The 23,780-nt window shown below is 46.2% G+C and overlaps 1 protein-coding gene across 6 annotated transcripts in view; it reads right to left on the bottom strand.

Annotated features, from left to right (window-relative positions):
- Positions 1-23,780, bottom strand: part of SLC4A4 (solute carrier family 4 member 4) — a 216,657-nt gene that overhangs the window by 159,482 nt on the left and 33,395 nt on the right. Inside the window, exon 1 of one of the 6 annotated variants that reach the window (XM_015861478.2) lies at positions 10,083-10,356. The exons of the other annotated variants lie outside the window; for them this stretch is intronic. The gene's annotated coding sequence lies outside the window, so the exon portion shown is untranslated. Of the gene's footprint in view, positions 1-10,082; positions 10,357-23,780 lie in introns of those variants that run through there. 6 annotated transcript variants of the gene reach the window in all.

The following is a 23,780-nucleotide window of genomic DNA, read 5'->3' as shown; positions in this document are numbered from 1 at the left end:
ATCACCTCCCCCAAGCACCACTGAGGTGCTTAAGCCACTCTCCAAGCATCACAAACTTTAGGTCCCAACACTAACATCAGGCTTGAGACACACCAGCTTTCTGCTGCTAGAAGGATGGATAACATCTGATCCAGCAGAAAGCTTGAGTGGCAGAGGCAGCCCCTACCAGGCAGAAAGCCTGCTTGTATAAAATGTTTTGGACACATCTGAAGCAGCCAAGAGAGTTAATGTGCATTCAGCACTTCACATAGTGCAGGCACAGCACTTCTCATCCAATACTCGGCATGCTGAAGTGATAAAAGCTTTCATGATATGCTGGTCTCAAAAACATAAAGCAGCATAAAGGCTATTTTGAACATGGATGATTTCAGCAATCTCCTTCAACAGCCAGCCTTACGCACATGTGGCACAACTGAACAGTGTAGAACCATATTCATCAGCAGGAACTTCTTGAACTGTGCTTGTGACTGGCATCCTCACGTAACCTTTAACCAGTTACCAAATGAAAGTCTTTGAAAGAACAAGTGACTTCTACAAATCAGACAACGGTTGCTCCAAAGTGAAGGATGTGGTAACATTTGAGATCACATTAAAAACAGTGTGGTGACAGCACACACGTAAAACTAAGAGGAGGCAAAGTCACCAAAACTGAATGTCAATGTACACACAACACAGACAGAGGAAAGAAAAACTCTCCAAAAATATTACACAAGCAAAGAAAAATAGGGTGGTGTTCAGTGGCCAAAGTACTGCAAGCCAATCTCACCTTCACTTGAGTGACAACTGTCTGTCCAGAGGAGTTCACAGAGATTCTTCCCCAGGGAAGATGAGAAAACCTCTCCTGAAAGCCGACACTCACCTCATTCTCAGTACATGCGTAAGATGCTGACTTCATAAAAGTCAATCAAAACTAACGCAGATCTGATAGGTAGAAATGCAAACAGCCAAATCTCAAGCTAAATGCCCTTTCTTCCTCTACCACTCGAAGGTAAAACACTGTACAAATTTGCTGAAGAAACCTTTCTAGAGATAAGAAGAGAGCTAAGCAAAACCAAGTTATTTTATAGCCATTGGGGAAGAAGTTGAAATAAAGAATTTCCTCACTTCCATCAATTTAAGATTCAATCAGAATGACCAAAAAAAACACAAAACCCACAGCCCAGAGCATCAGGAACCCAGGGAGCCACTCTGTATTTCAACAGCAAAAAGTAAAAGTATTCACCAAATCCTCACTTAGCTAGCCTAAGCCCCAGAACCCAAAGGCTGCAGGACCCTGATGAATGACACCCATGGGAATCACCCAGCAGAAACAGGACTGCCACTGATGGTTCCTCTCTCCATCACTGCTTTAGATGTGCACTCTTGTTCAAGAAAAGCAGGCTACCAAGCCTTCAGGAGTTAGGCTCAGACAGAGTTAAATGCTAATCCATCTTACACACACAGCAAAATCTTTGGGATACTCCACATTTCATGTCATTCTATCAGTGGGACATGCATGTGCACTATTTTGCCAGTATGCCAAGAAAAATAACTGTCATGGAGCACCAAGAGCTGCTGGGATACAACAGACCAGGGATTACAGTCCAGGGGAACCTCACTGCCAAGAGCTCATCTACACATTCGCTCCTCTGACTGTTCCTGCAAAGAAAGCAAGAAGAGAGTTCATTCAGTTCTCAAAGATCACTGCAGTGGACAAGAGCGAGCAAGCCACTGACGTTAAGGAATGTTCCTTGTCCTCCAACATGCTTAGCTGATACGGTGCTGAAAAGAGATACCCTGTGTAGCAATCTACTACCTTGACTTCCAAGAGCAGTACTGGTCAGGAACATTCCCCGCCCAATCCTTAATCTTGGACCTGAGGACTATTAATCAGCCAGCAAGAGTTTGCCCCAGACCACGCAGGGGCATGACTGCATTTTTGCTGCGTTAGTCAGCAAAGCGATACAGGTCTTTTGCCACTGGGATAGGAGGAACATGATGCAGCATAAAAGCAGCGCAGTGTAAGCAGACAATACATGATCCAGCATAAAGGTAATCCACTTAAAAAAGGTAAACTCACTTTACTAGCAATGTGAGTTTGCTTCACGGGAGAGTAATATTCTTAATTTGGTTCTAAGTGCCCTAAAGCTGGATTTATTGTATCCTCCAACCACAGTCAAGAGAGCATAACTGAACTGCTGAGCAGGCAACAACCAAGTTTTAACAAGACTGTCCTCTAGATGACATCCATTTAAGGGCAGCCCAAAATAGACTTACTCATGTCAGCTTAAAACAATAACCCAGAGCAGAAAAGTTGCTTCTTGCCAGAAAGTGTTCATGGCTACTTCTAATGAACTTCTTTCCAGTGAACGCTGCCACAGAAGAGCCTCCTGCAGAAACAGACTGCTCAAAGCAGTGATGCTGACAAGCAGCACCAGTGCAGAAGGTCCTACATCCTCATATAAACAGAATAGTGATCAACAAGCTTGTCCAGAACTGGATTTCTGGAAGGGAAAAGGCAACTCTAGCATAGGTAATTTTTTTAGGCAATGTCTGAAAATCCTCATCTATTCTAGAAATAGACATTTTAAAATGTTTTTTCCCTCTTCTTCCTAACCTCTGTAAAATAAGAGTTCCTACTTCCACTTCATAAACTTAAAGCATCTTAAAGAGCCACAATTGATGCTAATACACTATGTGTTATATGTAGCCTACGACAAAACACGCAAGTTGATTTTACATACAGCATTAGAATTACCAAGTGGTTCATGGAGACTCAAGTTAAAAAGGTAACAGGCCAGGAATTCATGGCAAGATTTCATCTGTGAGCAAACTGGACCAAGCTTATATGCTCGTGTTGGTCAGCTCTTCCATCCTCTTTCTACATGCATCTACCTACAAAAACTAAAGGCAAACATTCTTGGTGAAAAAAATTCTGTTTTTTTTTTAAAAAAAAGCTTTCTTAAGAAGGCCCAAAATGGTCATTTTGCCTTGGTAACTTAAATAAAAGCATTGTGAGATACAGCAATTCTTATTTCCTTTTTTAAGAGGGCAGGGCCACCTTATTGGTCACAGACATTTAAAAAATAGTAATAAATAAATAAGATAAAAAGCAGTTCTGCAGCTCAAAGTAGCAGGTATAGCCACGATGAGAGACAGGGATTGAGAGGGAAATAAAGCACTTGCATGATCAGCAGCCATGCAGCACAAGCTGCCCAACCCAGTCAGCTTTCCAGAGCAGTTTGGGTTTGTCCCTGCACTTGCACAAGTTCATGCCTACCAACCTTGCTGGTTATCTTTAGCTAGAAATCTTCAGTTCAGAAGAATGCACAGCTGTGCTTAACTCCAGCTCATTTTCACAACTGAGATGCAAAGCCGCCTTTTAGTCTTCCAATATCTTGGAGACACCTGTTAACAAAGAACTGCTTTATGCTCAGCACCTAATTGGGATATGGCTGTTTAAAGGTAAAAGGAAAATAGACTATAATACTAATTCCCAGTTATCTGCACCATTATCTTGCATTTTTTATTGCTCTCTTATGTGAAACGACTGGTCCGGGAACAGAGCCAGAGAAGTTGGGCTGATACCACAGTTCACGACTTCATGCACAATTCTGAGAACTTCAAACTACGGGTCATAGCCAGAACAGCAGCCATCTCTTCCTCAAAAACACCAGCCACCTTCTGTGAGTTACTAGGCAAAAATACAAAGCTATTTTAAGTCAAGGCACTGCCGTACCCGGACTACTTACCACAAAGATGTCTTGTTCAGAATTGAGGATTAGAGAGACAGAAACATGTTTAAGAAAGACAGCTTCATTTGTAGAAAAGTAATTACATAAGCTTATGGAGTTCAGAGAAGCCTCTACGCACTCTCTGCACTACAGGGCTCACAAGACACTCAGGTTACTCACCAGGAGGTATATTGAGTATAATGAGTATAAGATGGTTTTGTAATGGTGTTTTCTTCACATAAATTGTATACCTAATCTTCAATGAATTGCACTGTCTCTAAACTCCTCTAGGTTGATCTTTATGTAGAGTAATTATTTTAAAAGCTGGAGCTGGTTTTAGCGTCTGGAAAAGATTCTGACATTAAGACATAGCTGGGATTTCCACAGAACTGCTTTGTAGCATATTCCCTTTCAATAGAAATTATACTTTGCATTTTTGGCAGAGAGGTGGGTGATCCGAACAAAACTTAAACAAATACAGAGGCTTTTCTTTTGCAGCAATTCCTGCTGTTCCACTATTCTGTCCACGGGTACAGAGTAAGAGGACTATTCATGTATTACGCTGAATGGTTACATGCCTTTAACCTGTACTGCCAAGAGGAACAGCATAGGGAAGGGAGCAGCTGGAGCATCACGACTGCAGCTCAGTGCCCACAGAGGTGAAGGAAGGGTGCCTGGGCTCGCCTACATCTTTAGTGAAGCACAGGCCCGAGCCAGCATTCAAGTCCTGACTCGCTTGCATTCTTTCCATGCACTGAGGCTCTCAGGCTTCATTCACTTCCAAGCACTTCTCCAAAGGAAAAATCAAGATGTAGCACAAAGACCAGCAGACCTGTCTCTTCCTTTTCACTGGTCACCAGCGAAGCCACAAGCATCTTAGCCATCTTCTTTTGTCTGACATGAGAGCATACTCAGGACTTGGATTCATTCTACTCAGCTGTCAAAATCCATTTCTCTAGGTACAGTTAAGTATAAAAGGTACTACCCAAGAAGGCCACAGAAAGCATCCTCCAAGCCATTATGCCAGGGAAGGCAGAAGCTGTGGGAGCTACGCTGCCTCTCCTAAAGCCCCAGTGGGAGCCACTCAATATACAAACTACTGCATACTGTATATAAAGAGCCAAATACTGCTTTAACCTGAATAAGAACCATTTATGCAGTTATGGGAAAATCTTCACACCTCTCACATTCCTTGAGAAGATGTACTGGATCTTAAGCAAGAAAAGACTTTTCTTTCCAAGCACATTTTGGTGATGTATGTGTCAGTAACATACTGGAGACAAACTCACACTGCAACCAAAAGCATTTAAACTTTATACTCTGCTAACACCATCTGTTTAGTCACTGTGTTTTCTCAGCAAAATCAGTGATGCTATCTGACAGTCCTACGGGTGAACTCTGTAACTTGAAACACAAACTTGAGCACCACCCTTCAAGTCCCAATCTGAAAGCACTGAGTACTTTGTGCTGACCATCAACCTATTTCCAACCTTGTTCTGCAAGCAACCAATGGCTGCACTTTGTCTATGTAATGAATAAAGGTGATTTTAGCAAACACCTTCCATCCCAGCTCAGTATGGCCTCCAAGTTCCATGAGCCCAACAGCTCCAAGGACAAGCGTCACCAGTGTTGAAGTGCTTTGTGGAACTAAGGGAGCAGCCCCACCAAACTCAGCATTCCACACAAGGTAAGAAGGGTACAAAGCCAAGCACCACTGTACTGGGGCTATATTGATTCCAAGGCATCATATCAGCAGCATTACAAAGGCATCTGCTGCTGCAGCCCATCACGCTGACCCTGCACCCAAGACGCTTACTCCAGCCTGGCTATTATTCACAGGCCTGGCCTAATAGGTCATGAGATGTTGAACGATTTAGAGCACTGCACACTGTATTGTTGTGCCATTAAGGCTTTGGAACGAAGCTTCATCGGGGACAGAGGAGAACAAAGGACCCATCTATTTCTTCATCGCTATTATTGTTTCTGCCTTGAAAGACACAAAGCCTGGGCTACCTAACAGAGCTACTGTTCTTTAGCTGTTGGCTTCTCTGTTGAAAGCAGGAACTGTCAGACATGGAAATGATATCAGAATATTCAAGTTTAGCAATTTGCTTAAAATTCACTTCATTAGCACAAAATTTGCCAACTATGAGACCTCAGAAAAAATTCCACGCGCAGCCTCCATGCATGACAAATACACTTTCATTCAATTCTGATGCAGTGAAGCAGCTTTAATGCGTTCAAACACCACTTTTCCTTCAGCTATTGAGCAACTGTTTCCCAACCTCAAATCTAAACAAAGTCTTATTATATTTAGCAACCTAGATAAAAAAAATCTTTATGCTTGCGTATAAGGGTTGACGATGCATCTGAAGTGTTATATAGCCACAGGTACAATAAAAGCAGTTACATGCAACCTTTTGTTCAAGGCTAAGAGGTGAAATCAGAGACAGAGGTGATTAAAATAAAGCAAAAGCATTAAAAAGCTGAAGGTGAAAATATTCTAACCTTGAAGTTGCACACACCACTAAGGAAGATACCCCACAATTAAGAGGAGAACAAAGTTCTTTCTGCAATCTTCAGCCTTAAATGAAGCCATTTGAACGGCTCCTATCAAGTTCAAATTTTCAAGACTCACTTCAAGATGCAAGAAAAATGAATGAGTGCCTATTTAAAGAAAATTTAAGACTTGCTTCAAATCAAATCGGGTTGAATAAATAGCATTTAGCAAGCATATACTGCAAAACAGAAGTATGAACCTAGCTCCTTAAGAGTGCAGTTGTAAAATAAAGTTAGGATTTGAAATGCTGTTCCTTGGAAGACTCTTCTCCCTCACCTTAACTGATTCTCTCTTGTGTACATGTTATATGCATCAGATATAAATATTTCCCCTCTTTACGGTTCCTCTTGTTTCTCAAGAAGCATTATCCCTACTAACAGCTTACACTTCTGGAATTCAGATGCTGAAAGTTCATTTGAGATGAAATCAGAAGGATTCCAATCCTGGCAATGTCAAATTGACTATTCTAATTTTTCCAGTGAGAAAAGATGTTGAAAATAAGGCTGTGTTTTCCTCTGTTGTCCCCACAAAGACCAGCCGATCTCACACAGTACAGTTCACCACTGACTACCCTAAGTCCTGCTCTCCACTTACATGGCTGCAATTTGGGCAGAAATCTGCAACTCCAAACCAAACACAACTGAAAGCCGAAAACAGAGATCTGTATTTCTTATGTTTCTGTTAGTCCCATAAAACTCGGGTAAATGGCTACTCACTCCTCTGATCTCAACTTCAAAAGTTACCTATATGAAAAACTAATAATCACAAGAAGGCAACTAAAAGCTATTTTTCTTTCCTTCTCTCTTAATGTAATCATTCAATTGAAACTGATAGGATAGAAAGTACCATGTGTCTCCTTGGCTCAGAGGTCATCGAAGAGCAGCCTGACACAATGGACAGCCTGCATTCAGAGTGACTTTCATCACAACCCAGATGACTACATTATTGCTCTGCTTTCATTTCAAGCCATACAGTTAAAGCTACGTAAGAGAAATACTTCTACCTCCCATCTCACTTAGTTCACCTTTCCTTCCCCCAGACTCAGCACAGTGACATCAGGCTACCCACAGAGATGCACTCCTTTACCAGCATTAACTGAATTGCTATTACTGAGTTTTCAAAGAGCACCGCTTTTGAGCCTTCTAAATGGATCCGAAGCCAGAAGCAGCTAATTGACTTGGAACAAGAAAACCTGATAGTGTTATCAAAAAGTTTTTAATTTCCTCAAAGCAGGAGTCCAAATTCTAAACCTAAAGCACAGAGAAAACATGTGAAAAGTAGGGTGCTGAAAAGTGACAACATTGCTTGTCACTTCTAACGGTGTAACAGAGGTTGCTGATGCCACAGCACTGGTGCCAGAAGGGTGCAAACGTGGTCTGAAGTCTGTTAGTGCTCACGACCTGAAAGAAGGAACCCAGGCTTTCACTGTTTTGTAGACAGGGACATCTGCTTCTCAATAAACCAGCATAAGAACAGTCAAAAGACAAGCAAATCCACACTAGCAGACTGGCACACTGACACACGGGATCACCCCTTTCTGTACCCACAGGTACAAGCACTTTCACAATCCACCTTCCCTTCATCCAGGAAATCCTTCATCAATCTTGCCTCTCTCTTGCAGGACAAACTCCCCGATTCTAAGAAGTGCTACCTGAAAACAGAGGCTTGCAGACTTTATCGGCAGAAAAATACATAGGAAACTTGTCTTTATGCACCTACACAGTACTTTTCATTCACAGCCTTGCCCAGAGCACCTTCCAGCTTGTTATTTATCGCAGGTCTTCAAGGTGGCAGTATAGCTAAAAATCCCTCGGACAGAAACACAAGCTGCTCCTCCACCACTGCTGAAAGAACACGTCTGTACGTGAGCGAGGCGCCCTCTCCGATAAGTGGTGGAGCAGAAAACAGGAGCTACAGATTTTCCCTTCTCGCAGGGATGTTTTCCTTTGAACTGCACTCTGCGCACAACCTTATCAGCATCAGGCATCAGTAACTGAAGCGTTTGCCCTACACTGACAGTAGGATTGCAAAACACACATTTTAAAAGTTCCCTTACTGAATTCTTTCTAAAGCCTTACTAGGAGTAATATTGCAGTGCAGCATTTTAGTACACCCGGGTGGGTTTATTTCTGAGCGCACAGCAGCTTCAGGATTTAAAACACAGAAGTCTGAAGGAAAAAAATCTTCAGTTATCAGCTGCAGAAAACACTGCTGGACCTTGCAAAGTGCTGAATGGGAACGTGCACAAGGTGTTACCTCGCTAGGAATGCCCTATGCACACAAATGAAAAGTTCCTCCCATCCAACTGACAGGGGAAAAAAAGAAAAAAAGCCAAACAAATGCATTTCCTTCTCACCCCACTTTCAACTCTGGACAACAGCAACACACGGAGCCAGCAGTTCCCAACTGACCATCTCTAACTCCCCAGCAGCTGTTGGCCCCCCACAGCCCTGGAAATGCAGCGTAGAGTTCTCCCTGAGTCCACTGCTCTGACACACATGAAACTCACATTCTACAGGACGGAAGGAAAAGGAACGGGCAAACCTGTCCCTTCATATTTCTTAGGAGAGGTAAATGTAATCTTGTTTCTTTCTATCTGAATGGGGGAACACTTAAGCATCACTGCAGACCATGCTAACGTTTGCCAGTCAGAGGACGCTGACATTTGCAGACAGGTGAAGTGACATCCTGTTTAGTTTACTGCTGAAGCCACCACCTGAAACAAAGTCTTGCAAACTGGACTCTACAAGCTGCTGGAACGAGGGAAGTCACCATAAAAGCTCCTTCAGCGCTTCCTTCAGCACTGGCTTCCAGGTAGGAGAAGTGAAGACAGAGACACATGGGTTACAAGCACGCCAACCAGCGCATAGATGCAAACAATCTCATTTAAACATCCTGCATATGACTGGAAATCATTACAGCCAAACTCGGCTGGGAGCCTTACGGGGCTTTTTGCTGTTGTTGGAGGTGGGGAGGTAGCCGTACTTCACTCTTAATGTGCAAACAGTTTCCTTTCGAATAGCAACCAAAAATTCTTATATTTCTGCAGACTGTCACAGCAGCAATTAAAGAGGAACATTAATTCTATTCCCCCATACAACAAGCAATTTCTCGCATTTTGTCAAAGTAAACTGCGTTTCGCTGAAACAACACAGTGACTATCTGTACGGCGCGGTGCAGCTCCCCGTGTCTGCACGGAGCCGCTGCCGTGTCTCTGCTCCTGCTGCAGCTCGGCACGGCCGCCCTACCCGGCCAGTTCTCGGGGGGCTCCCGGGGCCGCTCCGCTCCGGCGCTCAGTGCGGCGCGGCACCGCCGTCCCCCTCCCGACCGGCCGCACCGTACGGCTCCGGAGCCGGGACGGGCGCTGAGGATGCGCTCCTGCCCGAGGGGAAAGATAGCAGTAATTAACGCTGCCGTAAGAAAGCAACCTAGGGGTGCGAGTGAACAAAAGGACGGCCGGGTTCTCGGTGCCGCGTTCGCTCCGGAGAACAGCACCCTTCGCCTGCAGCTCGCAACAGGAAGCTCGCAAAGGGTAAGACGAGAAGCAAGGAGCTCCCCTCTGCCGGTCTGAGGAAGGGAAATAGCCGCGTGCGTCTGAACACCAGATGGAGCACGGAAAAACTGAGAGGAAACGGGATTTCCTTCCAACGGGTGCAGCTGACAACGTACCGGCGCGAAGATCGGTCGAAACACGAGCACAGAGCGCTCACAAAGTTACCCGGTACCGAGCACGGGTTGAGCGCAGCCCGCCGGAGCAGGGCAGCCGTGCAGGTGCCCCCGCGCCTTCCGCTCCCCGCGGCCGCGCTCACCTGCGGGGCTCGGGCTTGCGGCGCTCCTCCAGCTTGGCGGCGGGCGGGGGCTGCGGGGCAGCGGGCGGGCGGAGCGGCGGAGCGGGGCGGCTTCAGCGGGCGCCGCGGGGCATGGCCGCTCCGCTGGCACACGCGTGTCCGGAGTCGCGCACGGTCGCCCGCTTCGCTACCGCTCGGCGGCCGCGGGCCGGGCCGAAGGCGGGGACGGGGCGAGGCGAAGCGGCTGTGCTGGCGGCGGCCGGCCCGGCCCGAATTTAAAGGCGCCCGCGGGCTCAGCCGTCCCCTCGCCCGCTCCCATCCCGTCCCATCCCAGCCCCCGCTCCCTCCCCGGGCGCTCCGCGGCCGCTCGGCGTCACGGGGCCCCGGGGCGGGGAGGCCGGAGGAGGAGTCTGCGAGGCCGCCCGCTCGCCCTGCCCGCCCCGCCGCCCGCCTGCACGCCGGGCCGGGAGGAACGAGCGCCTCGGGCCCCACAGGTGCCGGGAGTCCCGGGCGCCGGAGCTGGACGTTTCGGGACACCGCGTGTCCGCTTACAAGAACTGCCTTCTGAAAGCCCTCCGAAAACCGCGGGCTGAAGCTGACGCTAATCGCCGTGCCTCCGCTTTCGGGCAACAGGCTGCCAGTCCTGGGTTAAGTTCTGCCGTCCAGGCCCCAGTGACGAGATCCGTAAGGTATTCTGAAAGAACCGAGCTCTGCCAGCAGCGCAAGTGACACGGAGCAGCAGTCCGCCAGCAGAGAGGACAGGAACGCTCGGGGGAACAAAGGGGACTATTGTAGCTCCGTAGGGAAAAAGTCCACTTCTATAGGAAGGCTTAGGGTTAACCATACAGCGACTGCTTCTTCAGCTCCTCCTGAGCCACCAACCCCTACTTCTGCAACCTGTCCAAAGCCTGTATTAATAATACACAATCAATACACGATCCATTGTACAGGCAAACAAACAAAGTAGGTAGCAGTGATAGAAACGGCAGCTTCTGGTTTGCAATCGGAAATGAGAACATGGCAGAAATTCCACTCTGTGCTGCTGTCAGAGTTGCGCTTTCCCCAGCCTCTGAGAACAGGCAGCTGTCCGTAACGTACCAGCCCCTCACCCCCTTCAACATGTTCTCCCACCTGGGCTCAGCACATGAATTCATCAGGACTTGGCCTCCTCTGCTCCTTTCAATAAATCATGTTCCCTGATTACCTGCTTTTAAGCAACTGAGTCACTGGCAGCACAGGGAAACCTTCTGCCTGGCCATGAAACTGTTTGTGAACTGTTTCAAGTGAACTAACAGCAGACCCCGAACTAAAAGCACTACCTCCATTTAGAAGCTTCATATAGTCCAGTTCTAAACCAAGTAACTATACATCTTCCCCTCTTCCAAAGGCTATATAACAGCTCACAATCAAGGACTATTTTATCTATGGTTCAGCTTTCTAATGTCACCCTTAATTTGCACACTATCCACTTTGCTTCTATTTACAAATGAACTCAGAAGGTCCCCTCTGCCCCCTCTCTAAAGAAAGATATTAGCTACTACAGAAAGTTGTTGTTGCTTCTTGCTGCTAGACAACTCATTCTTCCATACCAAGCATCTCAAAATGTGGAAAAGTCAAAAAAAAGCTAAGAACCAACCTCAGCAGGTGGTTCTTAGCTCACTAAATAACTTGCACAGCAATCTTACTTCCTCACAACTTGTTATACCTTAAAATATGATGCACAACAGTTAGTCTTTAAGTATACCACTACTATATACTGTGATCTAAAACCCTACCAAGAACCTTCCCAGAGTCCTTAAACCAAGAGCCAAGGCATTTTTCTCAGCCAAGCCTGAAAATCAGTGCACTTTACGTACACAAGCACCCAAGTGAAGTGACCCATTTATCCCCTCTGTCACTGTGACTGACAAAATCCAAAGCCATCAGCTGGACCCACTTAGTACCAACTGTATAAGTACATTTTGACATGACTTGCACACTTTATACCACATATTCCTTATTTTAAAATTACCGGTACTTACTAGTGGTTTAATAAACTTACAGAGAAGATCATCTCTCAGGACTACAGCCCACTAACTTCCCATCCACAGAGCAGACGCTACAAAAGCAGTAACTTGCAACAGCTTTGGCTGCCTGATTAAATGTGCCTTCTTAGTCCACTGGCTTCAGCCCTACACATGAAGCCATGGAGAAGGAAAGTTGCCCAATGTCCTTCTTGAACCAGGCTATCACTAAAACAAAGCTCCTGCTCACCACAAAGAAGGCACAGCCTGCTTTGCAAACAATTGCACAGAACAGCTTGCCACATTCAACTAAAGGCCCATTGATATGCAAAAATTATTATTATATCTTTTCATCCAGAATTCCATTTTCCCGAGAAGTCCAATATCTTTGTAAACGACAGTGTTTGACATCTGTATTTACAATAAGAACATCCAAAGTTACAATGCATAAATGCACAAACTAAGTAGAACTGGGAGAGCAAAACTTTCCTTGTGTTTATTCCAAACATATCTTGCAGAGTTTCTGGTAGATTCCTCAGAAGCCACTCATGCTGACCACAGCACTGTCAGAGACAACGTAGAACTAGATGGAAACTGGCAGCTCTTGTATTTCTAGGGTTTTGTGGAGACTACTGTGTGATAAAATATTTGCATTGGATTAAGTCAGGAGTAATTCAGTGCAAGTCAAGGAGTTACAGAGGGTAAAACCATTTCAATAGAAACAACTATGTGCAGAGACACCAGAGTTATACTTGCCTAAGACACTTTCTGTATATTTTTTCAACTTGTTGACAAATGATCAGTGCCAAGTCATCATTTGCAAAAGCAGACTCAACCCTGAAAACACTTGTGCTTACAAGCAATCCTCTTTACATCAGCAGTATCAGTCATGCATGTTTTCATGACTCAACCATTGATCACCACTATTCCTAAAGATGCTGAGGTTTGGGGATTTGGGGTTTTTTGTTTGTTTGTTTGTTGGGGTTTTTTTGTTTGTTGGGTTTTTAAGATGCAGGTATGCAGCTCACTCTACTTCCTGAGCTCAAGGAATGAATTCTTCCATTACACAGTCAGTTGAATATTCGAGATTAATTAGTCTAATAGCACTGATTTCTAAAGGGCAACCATGGAAAACATCTCTTTACCTCCTACATTTGCATTCCCTGCTCGTGCTCAAGTCACCGAACTACTTCACAGGAAATCTAGAAAGATCGCATCAGCTCAGCACCCATTACTTCATATCTGGTTATTAAATATATAATGCAAATAAACCCATTTGCTTTTGAAACTTGATTAGCAAGTTTGCATTTTCTGATAGTCCCACCTCAGTTAGCTGTGAAAACAACATTCAGTGGGAGCTGATTTTTCAGTCTTCATAAGAATCCTAATTCAGCATCCTGACTGAGCTTCTGCCCACTTCCAGTGAAACTACAGACAAGGCCAAAACAGCAAATAGTCCAATTCCTGCTCATTTCCACTTCACAGGGTCACACTTCCATCTTTCAAAGGAGGTAGAAACTGGTGGTAATGGAAAACATTCAAATAAGGAAAAACAGAAGTAAATGCAGGAGGCTTAAGTTTTTTGTTATGAGTATCTGATATGTTTATAGTAAATTATACAGCATGTCTTCTTGAGAGAAATAAGCGGTCACAGAATCATATGGGTTGGAAGGGATCTCTACATATCATCAAGTCCAACCTCTTCGCTAAAGCAGCTCCCTACTGCAGGGCACACAGGAAGATGTCCAGGTAGGTCTTGAATATTTATATCCAGAGAAAGAGACTGCACAACCTCTCTGGGCAGCCTGTTCCAGTGCTCCATCACTCTCATCACAGTAAAGACCTTCCTTGTATTAGTATGAAACTTCCTATGTTCCAGTTCCCTTGTTCTATTGCCAAAAGGAGCCTGTCCTCACTGACTTAACTCCCACACTTTAGACAGTTTTAAATGCAAGATCTCCCCTCAGCATTGCCTTCTCCTGACTGAACGATCCTGGGTCTCCCAGTCTTTCCTCATGAGGCAGATACTCCAGGCCCTTAATAATCTTTGCAGCCTTCCACTGGTCTCTCTCCAGAAGTTCCCTGTCTTTTTTTGAACTGGAGGGGCCAGAACTGGACACAGTACTTCAGATGTGGCCTCACCAGGTCAGAGTAGAGGGGGAGGATCACCTCCTTCAACCTGCTGGCCATGCTCTTTTTAAGGCACCCTTGGAGCCCATGGACTGCTTTTGGTGCCTTCCTAACCTCTTGCTAACTCCTCGTAGCATACCACCCATGCCTCAATAGATCACTAGTTAAAGTTGCAGGGTTTAATAGTTGGAGACTAGAACATATGAAAGCAAACGCTGATGTGTTCTCGATTGGGGAGCTCTGCACAGAACCACGTGCAAGACCTGGCACTCCTCCCAGCCAGCGCTTGCAGGCCCCTCATCCTGGCATAGACCTCGTCCTTCCTCAGCCTAACTCGGGGCAGCCCCGAGGCCGCAGTCGGGTCCCGGCGGCGGGGCACTGATGCCCTCTGCCGGCAGCCGCCCCTCCCCGGGCCCAACGGGCTGCCGCGTGGAGCGGGCAGCAGGCAGGACCCGGGCCCGGTCCGCTCTGCTCTTACCCAGAGGGCTCATTCAAGCGGCTTGCTTTCGAAGCCAGCTGCTCTCGTAGGCTCCAAGCTTCATCCTGCTCAGGGCTGCAGGGCACCGAGCCAAACCGAGCCGAAGACACGGGGCTTTGTTAAAATAAAGAAAGCGTGTTTGTTCATACACCCACAGAAACCACCAGAGCATGGGATGGTGAAGCACACACTTCCGCCACCTACACTGGTGGGATATTGAAACAATATCCCAACCCCCCTCCCCTCTCCAGAATAAGTAAATTGAGTGAGGGCAGAGCGTATTGCCTCAAGGCTGAAAGCGACAAGTTTTTTAGCCACCCCAGGAAGAGAGAAACCCTGAGGTAAAGTCACTCACCTTAAGCCTGAGGCTAATTACACTGGGATGGAATTAGGGACTAGAAGCATTTCTGCTGTGCTGTATGAGAGAAATGAATGGGTTGCTGATGGAGGGGACAGTATTTACGTCAGGAGGTTTTCTCCCAGGCTGTCCCCTAGCCAGCACTCAGGTGACTTTCTTTCTCTTCCTCATTCCTCAGCTGTTGCCATCCTGGACTAAAAGCACAGAAGCTCTGCAGCATGCCCTCAGTCCCTGTGTGGGACCTACATCCTACCCGGCTCCTGGCTGACTCCTGAGCACCAGCTCCTTACAAAGCAGTGACCGTCATCTTCAATAAAACCCTTCTCACTAAGCACCAGCTTAGGAAAGAGCCTTGAAAGGAAAATTAATCAGGATACTCTGAGGACATTGCCAACTTGGCAAGAAAACCCAAGGTCCATGAATCCTTACAATTGTATGAAAATTACTAACCAATCACCATGAGGAAAATGGGCTGAAAAATCAATAATTCCTAACGTCTGTGTGTAAATGTTGTGCAGATAGTTTAGTGCATGTGCTTGATATGTGGGAAACCATTTAGCATCCAGCCTTGCACAGTCCTGAAATAAATGTCTCTCCCAAGCATGCAAGAATTGACTTATTGCACACGAGGTGACCAGTTTGCTTTTCAGACAACACTGTGATAGACATTTGCAAAAAAGGCTATGAAACTGTCACAACAGGAAGATCCATGACTGTAGTCCACAAAGATCTGTAATATTTAGCAACAGACCATGATTATAAATCAATTTCCAGAATTGGGATGGGATGGTGTTCTTTCTCCTCACTTAGCTGATTTAAACAAGAGTTTTCATCCAAATGTTTCCTCAGCACCTTCTCCAGTCAGCTCTATGTCTTGAGCACTTTTCCTACTGTAATAACACTTTATTTACAGAGAACAACAGTGCTTCCATTGATTAGCTTTTAAAGTTTTGCCTATTCTCCCTTTGGGTCCCCTATTTTGATACTGAGAAAAAGGCTACACAGGAGCAACTGGTACAATAAAGTCAATATCCAAAGTAACTTGATCATATATGGAGGTGTATAAGTCCATGGGACTAGATGATATCCATCCTAGGGTTCTGAGAGAGATGGCTGATGTGGTTGCTGAGCCACTCTCCATCATATTTGAAAACTCCTGGCTGGGGAATGGTTTTAAACTAAGACAGGGGATGTTTAGGCTAGAGATTAGGAGAAAGTTTTCCACACAGAGGGTGGTAGCACACTGGAACAGGCTGCCCAGGGAGGTCTTGGATGTCCCATCCCTGGAGTAACTCAAGGCCAGGCTGGATGTGGCTCTGGGCAGCCTGGTCTGGTGGTTGGCAGCCCTGCATATAGCAGGGGGTTGAAACTACATGATAATTACGGTCCTTTTCAACCCAGGCCATTCTATGATTCTATGATATATTTTCCCTTCTGCCATTTCATTTCTTAACTCACCGTTATTTTATTATGCCAGACAACTTATAATGCTACATACCAAAGGTGGTAAAATTTTTTGTTGTTTGTTTGTTTTTCCTTTGGGAAGGACTTAATGCGTTATCCCACCATCTAATCTGGGTCATCAGAAGAGTTCACTTTGCTTTTAAAAGAATTAAATAACAGCATTATCATTTGCTATTTTGGATTTTCACATCTCTTGCTCCTTCTTTACTCTCTTATCTAAACATTTCCTAAATAAAACACTTAAAGCAAACATTTCCTTGTCAAACTTAGCCAGAAATGTATGTTGTATAAATAAAGCTTTAAGGACATAATGATTTTTTACTGTTTTGTTTGGTGATTCCAATAGAAACAGAATACTTTAAAGCAAACAACAATTTCTCAGCAGCCTGTGCAACTCCCAAAGGTCTCTGCCACTTCAGGAGAATCACAGAATCACAGAATTGTAGGGGTTAGAAGGGACCTCCAGAGATATCCTGAAGAGCAAAATGTCCTAGGAAAAAAAATGCAAAGCAGAAGTGCAGCGGTAGATATCTGTGTAGTCCAAGTAAAAGCAAGGTAAAAATCAAACCCAGCTTTAAAGAGTCTTATCCTCTCAGGGATTACGTGCAATCACAACAGCAGCAATTGTAAGTTTTATTAACAAAGAGTTTGCTTTCTCACTCTCTGGTAAGCAAATGCAGCACCCCAGCACCCACAGAGACATCTTTGTTACTAATTTCATGTGGACAGCATTCGTACAAGAAGTTTCAGGTGCTAAGCACCCATCTTTGCAATGGAAGGATCCCAGCAAAATCACAACCAGCAGCTGTCCCCATTTCATCATAGTATTTCCTGAGGGAGCTGCATTGCTGTTGGAATCCTTCTCATATCATAATGGACTACGAAGTGCAAGGATAAGGAAAGAGAGAAGCAGAAAAAAATGCTGCCTGCAGGATGACAGCTCAAAAACCATGCACTGAGCTCTTGCAGATAGAGAGAGAGGGGAGACTTGGAAGCGTGTAGCCCCAAACCAGAGAGACTCTTCACAAAGAAGCAGTGTAAGCTCAGATCCCCCAAAAGCAACGCCATCCATCCAAAGACCAGAGTCACAGAGTTAGATACCTTTTACATACAGAAAACTCCTCTACCTAAACTTGCTATTTATTTTGACTGTTCCCAAGTTGAGACCTGAGAGGAGCAATAGCAGAGCTCTGTGCTTTATGGAAAACAAATCCAGTGAGAGTAAAGAAGCACTGTACTGGGGAGAAATCTACCCACAAGCCCTACTGCTGAATACAGCAGTTTAAGTACCTCTTCTTGTACCTCCAGCAACAGCCTCCAGAGAAAGCTGCAGTGAGCAACCCACGAGAGAAAAAGCTATCTCCTCTCCAGGGGAAGGAGGCAATTTGTTCGGTGTGTCATGGTTTAATAATTTTGTATTTTTTGCTATCAGTATTCCACATCATAACATCATATAAAGCATGAATAATTTTACTGAATCTGCAACTTACAGAAGAAGACTACATCTCCCAGGGAACAACACGATAGGTCACGGGACCTGGACTCTATATTAACTCTCGTCCGCAGAAAGACTGACGTCTTTTGAGTTCTGGCGTTCAGCGGAGTGTGGTGGGAGCCTCCCCAGCCGTTCGCCTAGATTACCAGTCAGCCTCTCGGTTAACGGGATCCATTCTCTCTACCTATTCTTGGCTTGATTCGTTTAGCTTCAATTTTCAATTATATTGTGATTAATAGTTGTGTTATCCTGTATTCGATATAGTAATTTAGTAATAAGTGTGCTCTTAGATAGCATTGCGCTGTTATTCTTTTTCCTACATTAACTTTTCTTTTTTTCGGCCTAGGCCCCTCCGGGGCCCACGCGCGCCCTGACACGGAGCAGGTCACGATTTTTTTTCAACCCGTGACAGATTTCGGTGAGAGAAGCGGGCAATGATCGCTGTTTTTTTCTGTGCTGTTTGCTTCCTGTTCTCTTTAGCCTTTTAACAGAGCTTAGCGAGTTTCTTTTTCCCTGTTAAGGAAGCTATCTCGTGTTTGGGATTTCTGGCACCTGCGAGCTGACCGCTTGAAGCCTCAGCGGACTGCCAATTACTCCCGTTTAAGTTTTATAAACACTGCTGAGCTTTGGTTTTTTTTTTTCACTTTTTTTCCCTCTCTATTGAAAAAAAAAAAAATGTTCCCTCTACTAAATTTGTGATTGTACCAGGGACTGTGTGCATTGGTTCCTTTTTGGAGACGGCTCCCGAACATTATTGGGCCCATGTTTCAAGCTACCCACTTTTTCCCTTATGGAGCTATACAATTGTATAATGGATTGAAAGCATGGTTAGCAATGCTCACTTCGTATCTGTATACAGCTCCAGAGGGAGCAACTAATGCAACTAATTATACAGAAATGGTGATTTTTAAGCGCTGTGCTCCTCCTTCTTTCTACCTGCATCCTTTATGCAAGTTTTTGAACTGATCAGTGGACCACACTCTAATCTCCCTGAACTTACCTGTTGATATTGTAATAAATCCTCTGCCTCAAGTATCTGATTTATATCATCGGCAGGAAGTCTTCCTAGAAACCAGAGAATACTGAGTGGCAGGAATTGAAGAGATTCTAAAGGACGACATCTTCAGTGTTATGGAGCTTCACTTCCTGAATCACTTGAAGAATCCTGAGAGGTTTCGATTGCACTATTTGATGGCAGAATGTTGTTGGCTCAGTGCAGATGTAGGAAGGCAGCGAAATGATTTTGGGCCTAGCTAATGCTTTATTGGGGCCTTAGTCCAATACCATTCCTAAGAGAAGAGTCTTAGACGCTGAAGGCCAAATAAACTGTGACTGAGAAGGTAGAGACGAGAAAAAGCTTTTGCAAGCTGAGAGAAAAGATCATCCCTGTACCAACGAGACTCAATCTGTACGAGAAAGAGAGTCTTAGACCTTGACGCAGCCAAACACTTTGGGGATGAGAAGGTAGAGAGAGAAAAAGCCTTTTGAAGCCTGAGAGCAAAAGATCTCCCTGTACAACGAGACTCAATCTGGTACGAGAACAGAGAGTCTTAGAGCTGAACGCCAGGAAAACCTGTTGGGATGAGAAAACGCTTCCTGCAATTCCCAACTCAAACACTCGCCAGATCCTGAAGCGCGACCGCCTCCTTCCGTCCGAGCAGCGACACTCCTCAGTCCGAGCACCAGTCGCCCCTCCGGTTCGGGTACAACACTCTCCCCAGACTGGAGGCGCGATGGCCCTCCGGTCCGAGCACGACCACCTCCTCCAGTCCGAGTACAGCGCCCTCCGGTCCGCCCATGACACCCCTCTCCAGACTGAGCGCGATGCCCTCCGGTCGCGTTTAGCACGACACTCGCCAGTCGAGTACAGCGGACCCTCCGTCCGAGCATGAAACACTCTCCCAGAACTGAGCGGCGATGCCCTCTTGCCGTCCGATGCACGACACCTCTCCCAGTCCGGGCAGCAGCGCCCTCCGGTCTCGAGCCCATGACACTCTCCCACGACTGAGCGTCAACTGCCCTCCAGTCCGAGCATAACGCTCCTCCAGACTGAGCCACACAATGCCCCTTCCCCAGTCGCGAGCACAAACATCTTCTAGTCGCAGCATAATGCCCTCCGGCGTAGCCACGACCCTCTCCGAGTGCCGGAGCACGGCGCCCTCGGTTCCTCGAGCAGTGACACTCCCGCAGACTGAGCCGTCGTGATGCCCGTCCGGTCCGACAATGACTACTCTCTTCCAGACTGAGCGCGATGCCCTTCCGGTCCGACATGACCACTCTCCAGACTGAGCGCGATGCCTCCGGTTCGTAGCCACGCAAGCTGCGCCAGTCCCGAGCACAGGCGCGCTCCTGGGTAAAGTGCGTCCGAGATCTCCAGTTTCAAACATCGACTCTATTTTGACTCGTGTGTACACTGACTCTCAAGGCCGACTACAACGCCGTCCAAGACTTCCAGTCGCGTAGCACCCTCCGGTCGCTTTGTACGGACGAGCTCCTGTCATGACCTACGAACCGCCTCTCCCAGTCCCCTGAACACAAGACCTCCTCCAGTCCAGGGTACGAACCAATCTCCCCCGGGCACCGAATCGGACACCCTCCCCAAGTCTGACGTATGTACTCCAACTTAACAACCCACCCCGGGGGCACCCACGATACAAATGTTGTATGCCCCCTGTAAAGAGGGCGAAAAAAGCCAAACGAGCTTCTCACACCTCAGATACGAGAAAACATGCAGAAGGAGTTAGAAGAGCGGAGGGAGTTAGGCCGCAGCAGGACTCACGCGAGAGCAGGGGGACTCAGGAGAGCAGGGGGACTCAGGAGGTCAGGGGGACTCAGGAGAGCAGGGGGACTCAGGAGGTCAGGGGGACTCAGGAGAGCAGGAGGAGTCCAGCAAGACAGAGGAAGTTCGCGGAAGCCATGCGCTCTGTTAAGCAGCAGTATACAGAAGCAACTGTTCGCAGCGAGAGAAGAACGTCCTAGAGGAGCAGAAGAAGTTAGAGGAGCAGAGAAAGTTAGGAGAGAGGAAAAAGAAGGAGGGTTACCTGGAGGAAATAACACAAGCATCAGGGTCAGGGTCAGAGTCAGAAGAGGAGCCAAAAGCTACTTTTTCTTTACGAGAATTTCTCAAGTCCCAAACTTAAATGGGGGTCCAGGCCGCTCAGAATCAACTCAGCCTGCCAACATTAACCCACCTGGGACTCCCCTGATAGAGCAAAAGGTGAGCAAGACGTATTACACGACCATTAATTGATCGATGCTTTTAAAACTGAGTGAATTCCGGAAGATCTGAGAAAGGATTTTCAACCCCCCACGCTCAGCCCAAAAGAAACATATCGGTCACTTGGTTACTTGCTGCTGCGGACAATGGTGCCAACAGTGCGTGGACTGATGGCAAAGCTGAAGCTCCCGCCAACCCTGGGGTAGCATTTCCAGGGAACTCACGTGTGGACAGAGGTATCAGGCCATTGCCAAATCGGTCCTACACCCACTCTGGAAGCGATGTTGATAGCGGTAAAGGAGATATAGATCACCCTTTAAACGGGACTTGGAGCCCCTGAGAAGAAATGGACTGATATGGAAGAAAGGTATACCCAATTTTTTGAGAAGAAAGGGGCTCTGGGTGGAAATGCTCTACAGGCCCCCAGTTCAAATCGAAATCCCAAACCAATTAAGCCATGATCCTGAAAGCCAGTCCACGTTCCCACCCGACAAAATGTGGCGGTGACTTTGACAAAGGCAGCCTCCAGAGAAAGCATGCCAAGTGCACTTGCATTGGTATATGTGGCAAAGGGGAAAGAAAAGCCCCTTGTAAATAGCAAATTAGCAGACTTCAAGGAAGCTTGAATACTATTATAAGCGCTACCAGAAAGTTAAGCCTTTATACTTCAGCCATTGTCCAATGGGAAAAAAAATAGTGGATAAGGTTGAGACAAAGGTGGATGAAACCAAAGTGATATATTTGACAAATTGGGGCTAATGTGCCTGATGTAGATAATCCCACGGTGGTACCCAGATAGTATGTAAACCAGATTCCCACGAATCACCTAATTGAGAGCTACACAACATGAGTTCCTCTCTGACCTGTAATCGAAAATATCATCCTAACATAAAAGAGACGTCCTCGTATTCAAGGCAATACGACAATGATAAGACCCATACTGTTTTGCTTTGTTGTATTACTTTGAGTAATACAATGGAGAGGAGATATAATAGACAGTGGCTATAACTCATCCATTCTGGCCACTTCAGGCACCGAGTGAAAGAATTTACAATGCCAACAACACCACCAAGGTGAAACTCCGTTCCCAAACGGGGGAGGGGAAGGTTCCAGTTGCTGCAAGTCAACGAGGTAAACAGATAAGGGGCCCCTGCCCCCAGCCAGGGGGGGAAATGGAGCAACAGAGTATACTCGAGTGTGTGGATTCAAGTGGCCTTGGCACCATTCCTCAACCACTAGCAATATAAAGCGTGTGGACACCTGGGTGCACCAATGCAACACCTCAATGCCCTCGACAGTCCACCAAGGGCAAACAAACCAAAATTTATGATCATGGACAGTGCTGGGGGTTCCCAAGAATTGACTAGGTTGGAAGGCCGAAATAACTCACTGGTAAGAACTGGCCGAATGCACCCTCTATTGTGCACTGGTCCAGAGGAGCCTCCATGTATACTGGGAGACGCATTACCTTAGGATGGGAATTTCAAGCATCCCAGCGGGTATCGATGCTTTGGGATAGCTGCTGTAAACCACAAAATGGTGTTAAGCAGCCTGCAACTTTACTGGCTTGTCCAGATGATCCTTCTGCCTGTGGGGTTGCTTCCAGGTAAAAGACCAAGAGGTACCAATTGCCACCAAAAGTGGTTCACAGACGGCAGTACCGCACCAATAGGACTCATTGCTCCCTTCAAAAAGCTAATTCGCCAATTAGAAAATCAGGGAGTGATTAGCAAAACGCACTCGCCTTTTAACAGCCCCCATATGGCAGTGCGTAAAACCAGTGGGGAATGGAGGCTGACGGTAGATTACCGTGGCCTGAATGAAGTCACACCTCCATTAAGTGCTGCTGTACCAGACATGCTAGAACTCCAGTATGAATTGGAGTCAAAAGAGCTTAGGTGGATCACCATTGATATTGCTAATGCCTTTCTTCCATCCCATTGGCTGCAAAATGTAGGCCACAGTTTGCTTTTACCTGGAGAGGTATTCAGTATACCTGGAACCGTTTACCCTCAGGGGGTGGAAGCACAGCCAACAATTTGCCATGGATGAATCCAAGCTGTCTTGGAACAGGTAATGCTCCCGAACACTTGCAGTATATTGATGATATTGTCGTGTGGGGCCATACAGCAGCAGAGGTTTTCAAGAAAGGAAAACAGATAATCCAAATTCTTTTGCAAGCTGGTTTTGCCATTAAGCGCAGCAAGGTGAAGGGGCCTGCCCAGGAAATCCAGTTCTTAGGTATAAAATGGCAAGATGGACGTCGTCACATCCCAGCAGATGTGATTGACAAAATCACTGCTATGTCTCCGCCCACAAATAAAACAGAGACCCAATCTTTTCTGGGAGTAGTGGGCTTTTGGAGAATGCATGTCCCAAACTACAGCCACATAGTGAGCCCTCTCTATCAGGTAACACGGAAGAAGAATAATTTCTCATGGGGTCCTGAGCAGCAGCAGGCTTTTGAGCAGATAAAAACAGAAAATGCCCCGTGCCGTGGCCTTGGGGCCAGTACGGACGGGACAGGATGTGAAGAACATCCTCTACACTGCTGCTGGAGAGAAAGGTCCCACC

The sequence above is a fragment of the Coturnix japonica genome, chromosome 4 (assembly GCF_001577835.2).
Source record: "Coturnix japonica isolate 7356 chromosome 4, Coturnix japonica 2.1, whole genome shotgun sequence".
Lineage (NCBI taxonomy): Eukaryota > Metazoa > Chordata > Aves > Galliformes > Phasianidae > Coturnix > Coturnix japonica.
Note: the sequence above shows the minus strand (reverse complement) of the source record. Positions and strands in the feature narration are given on the sequence as shown.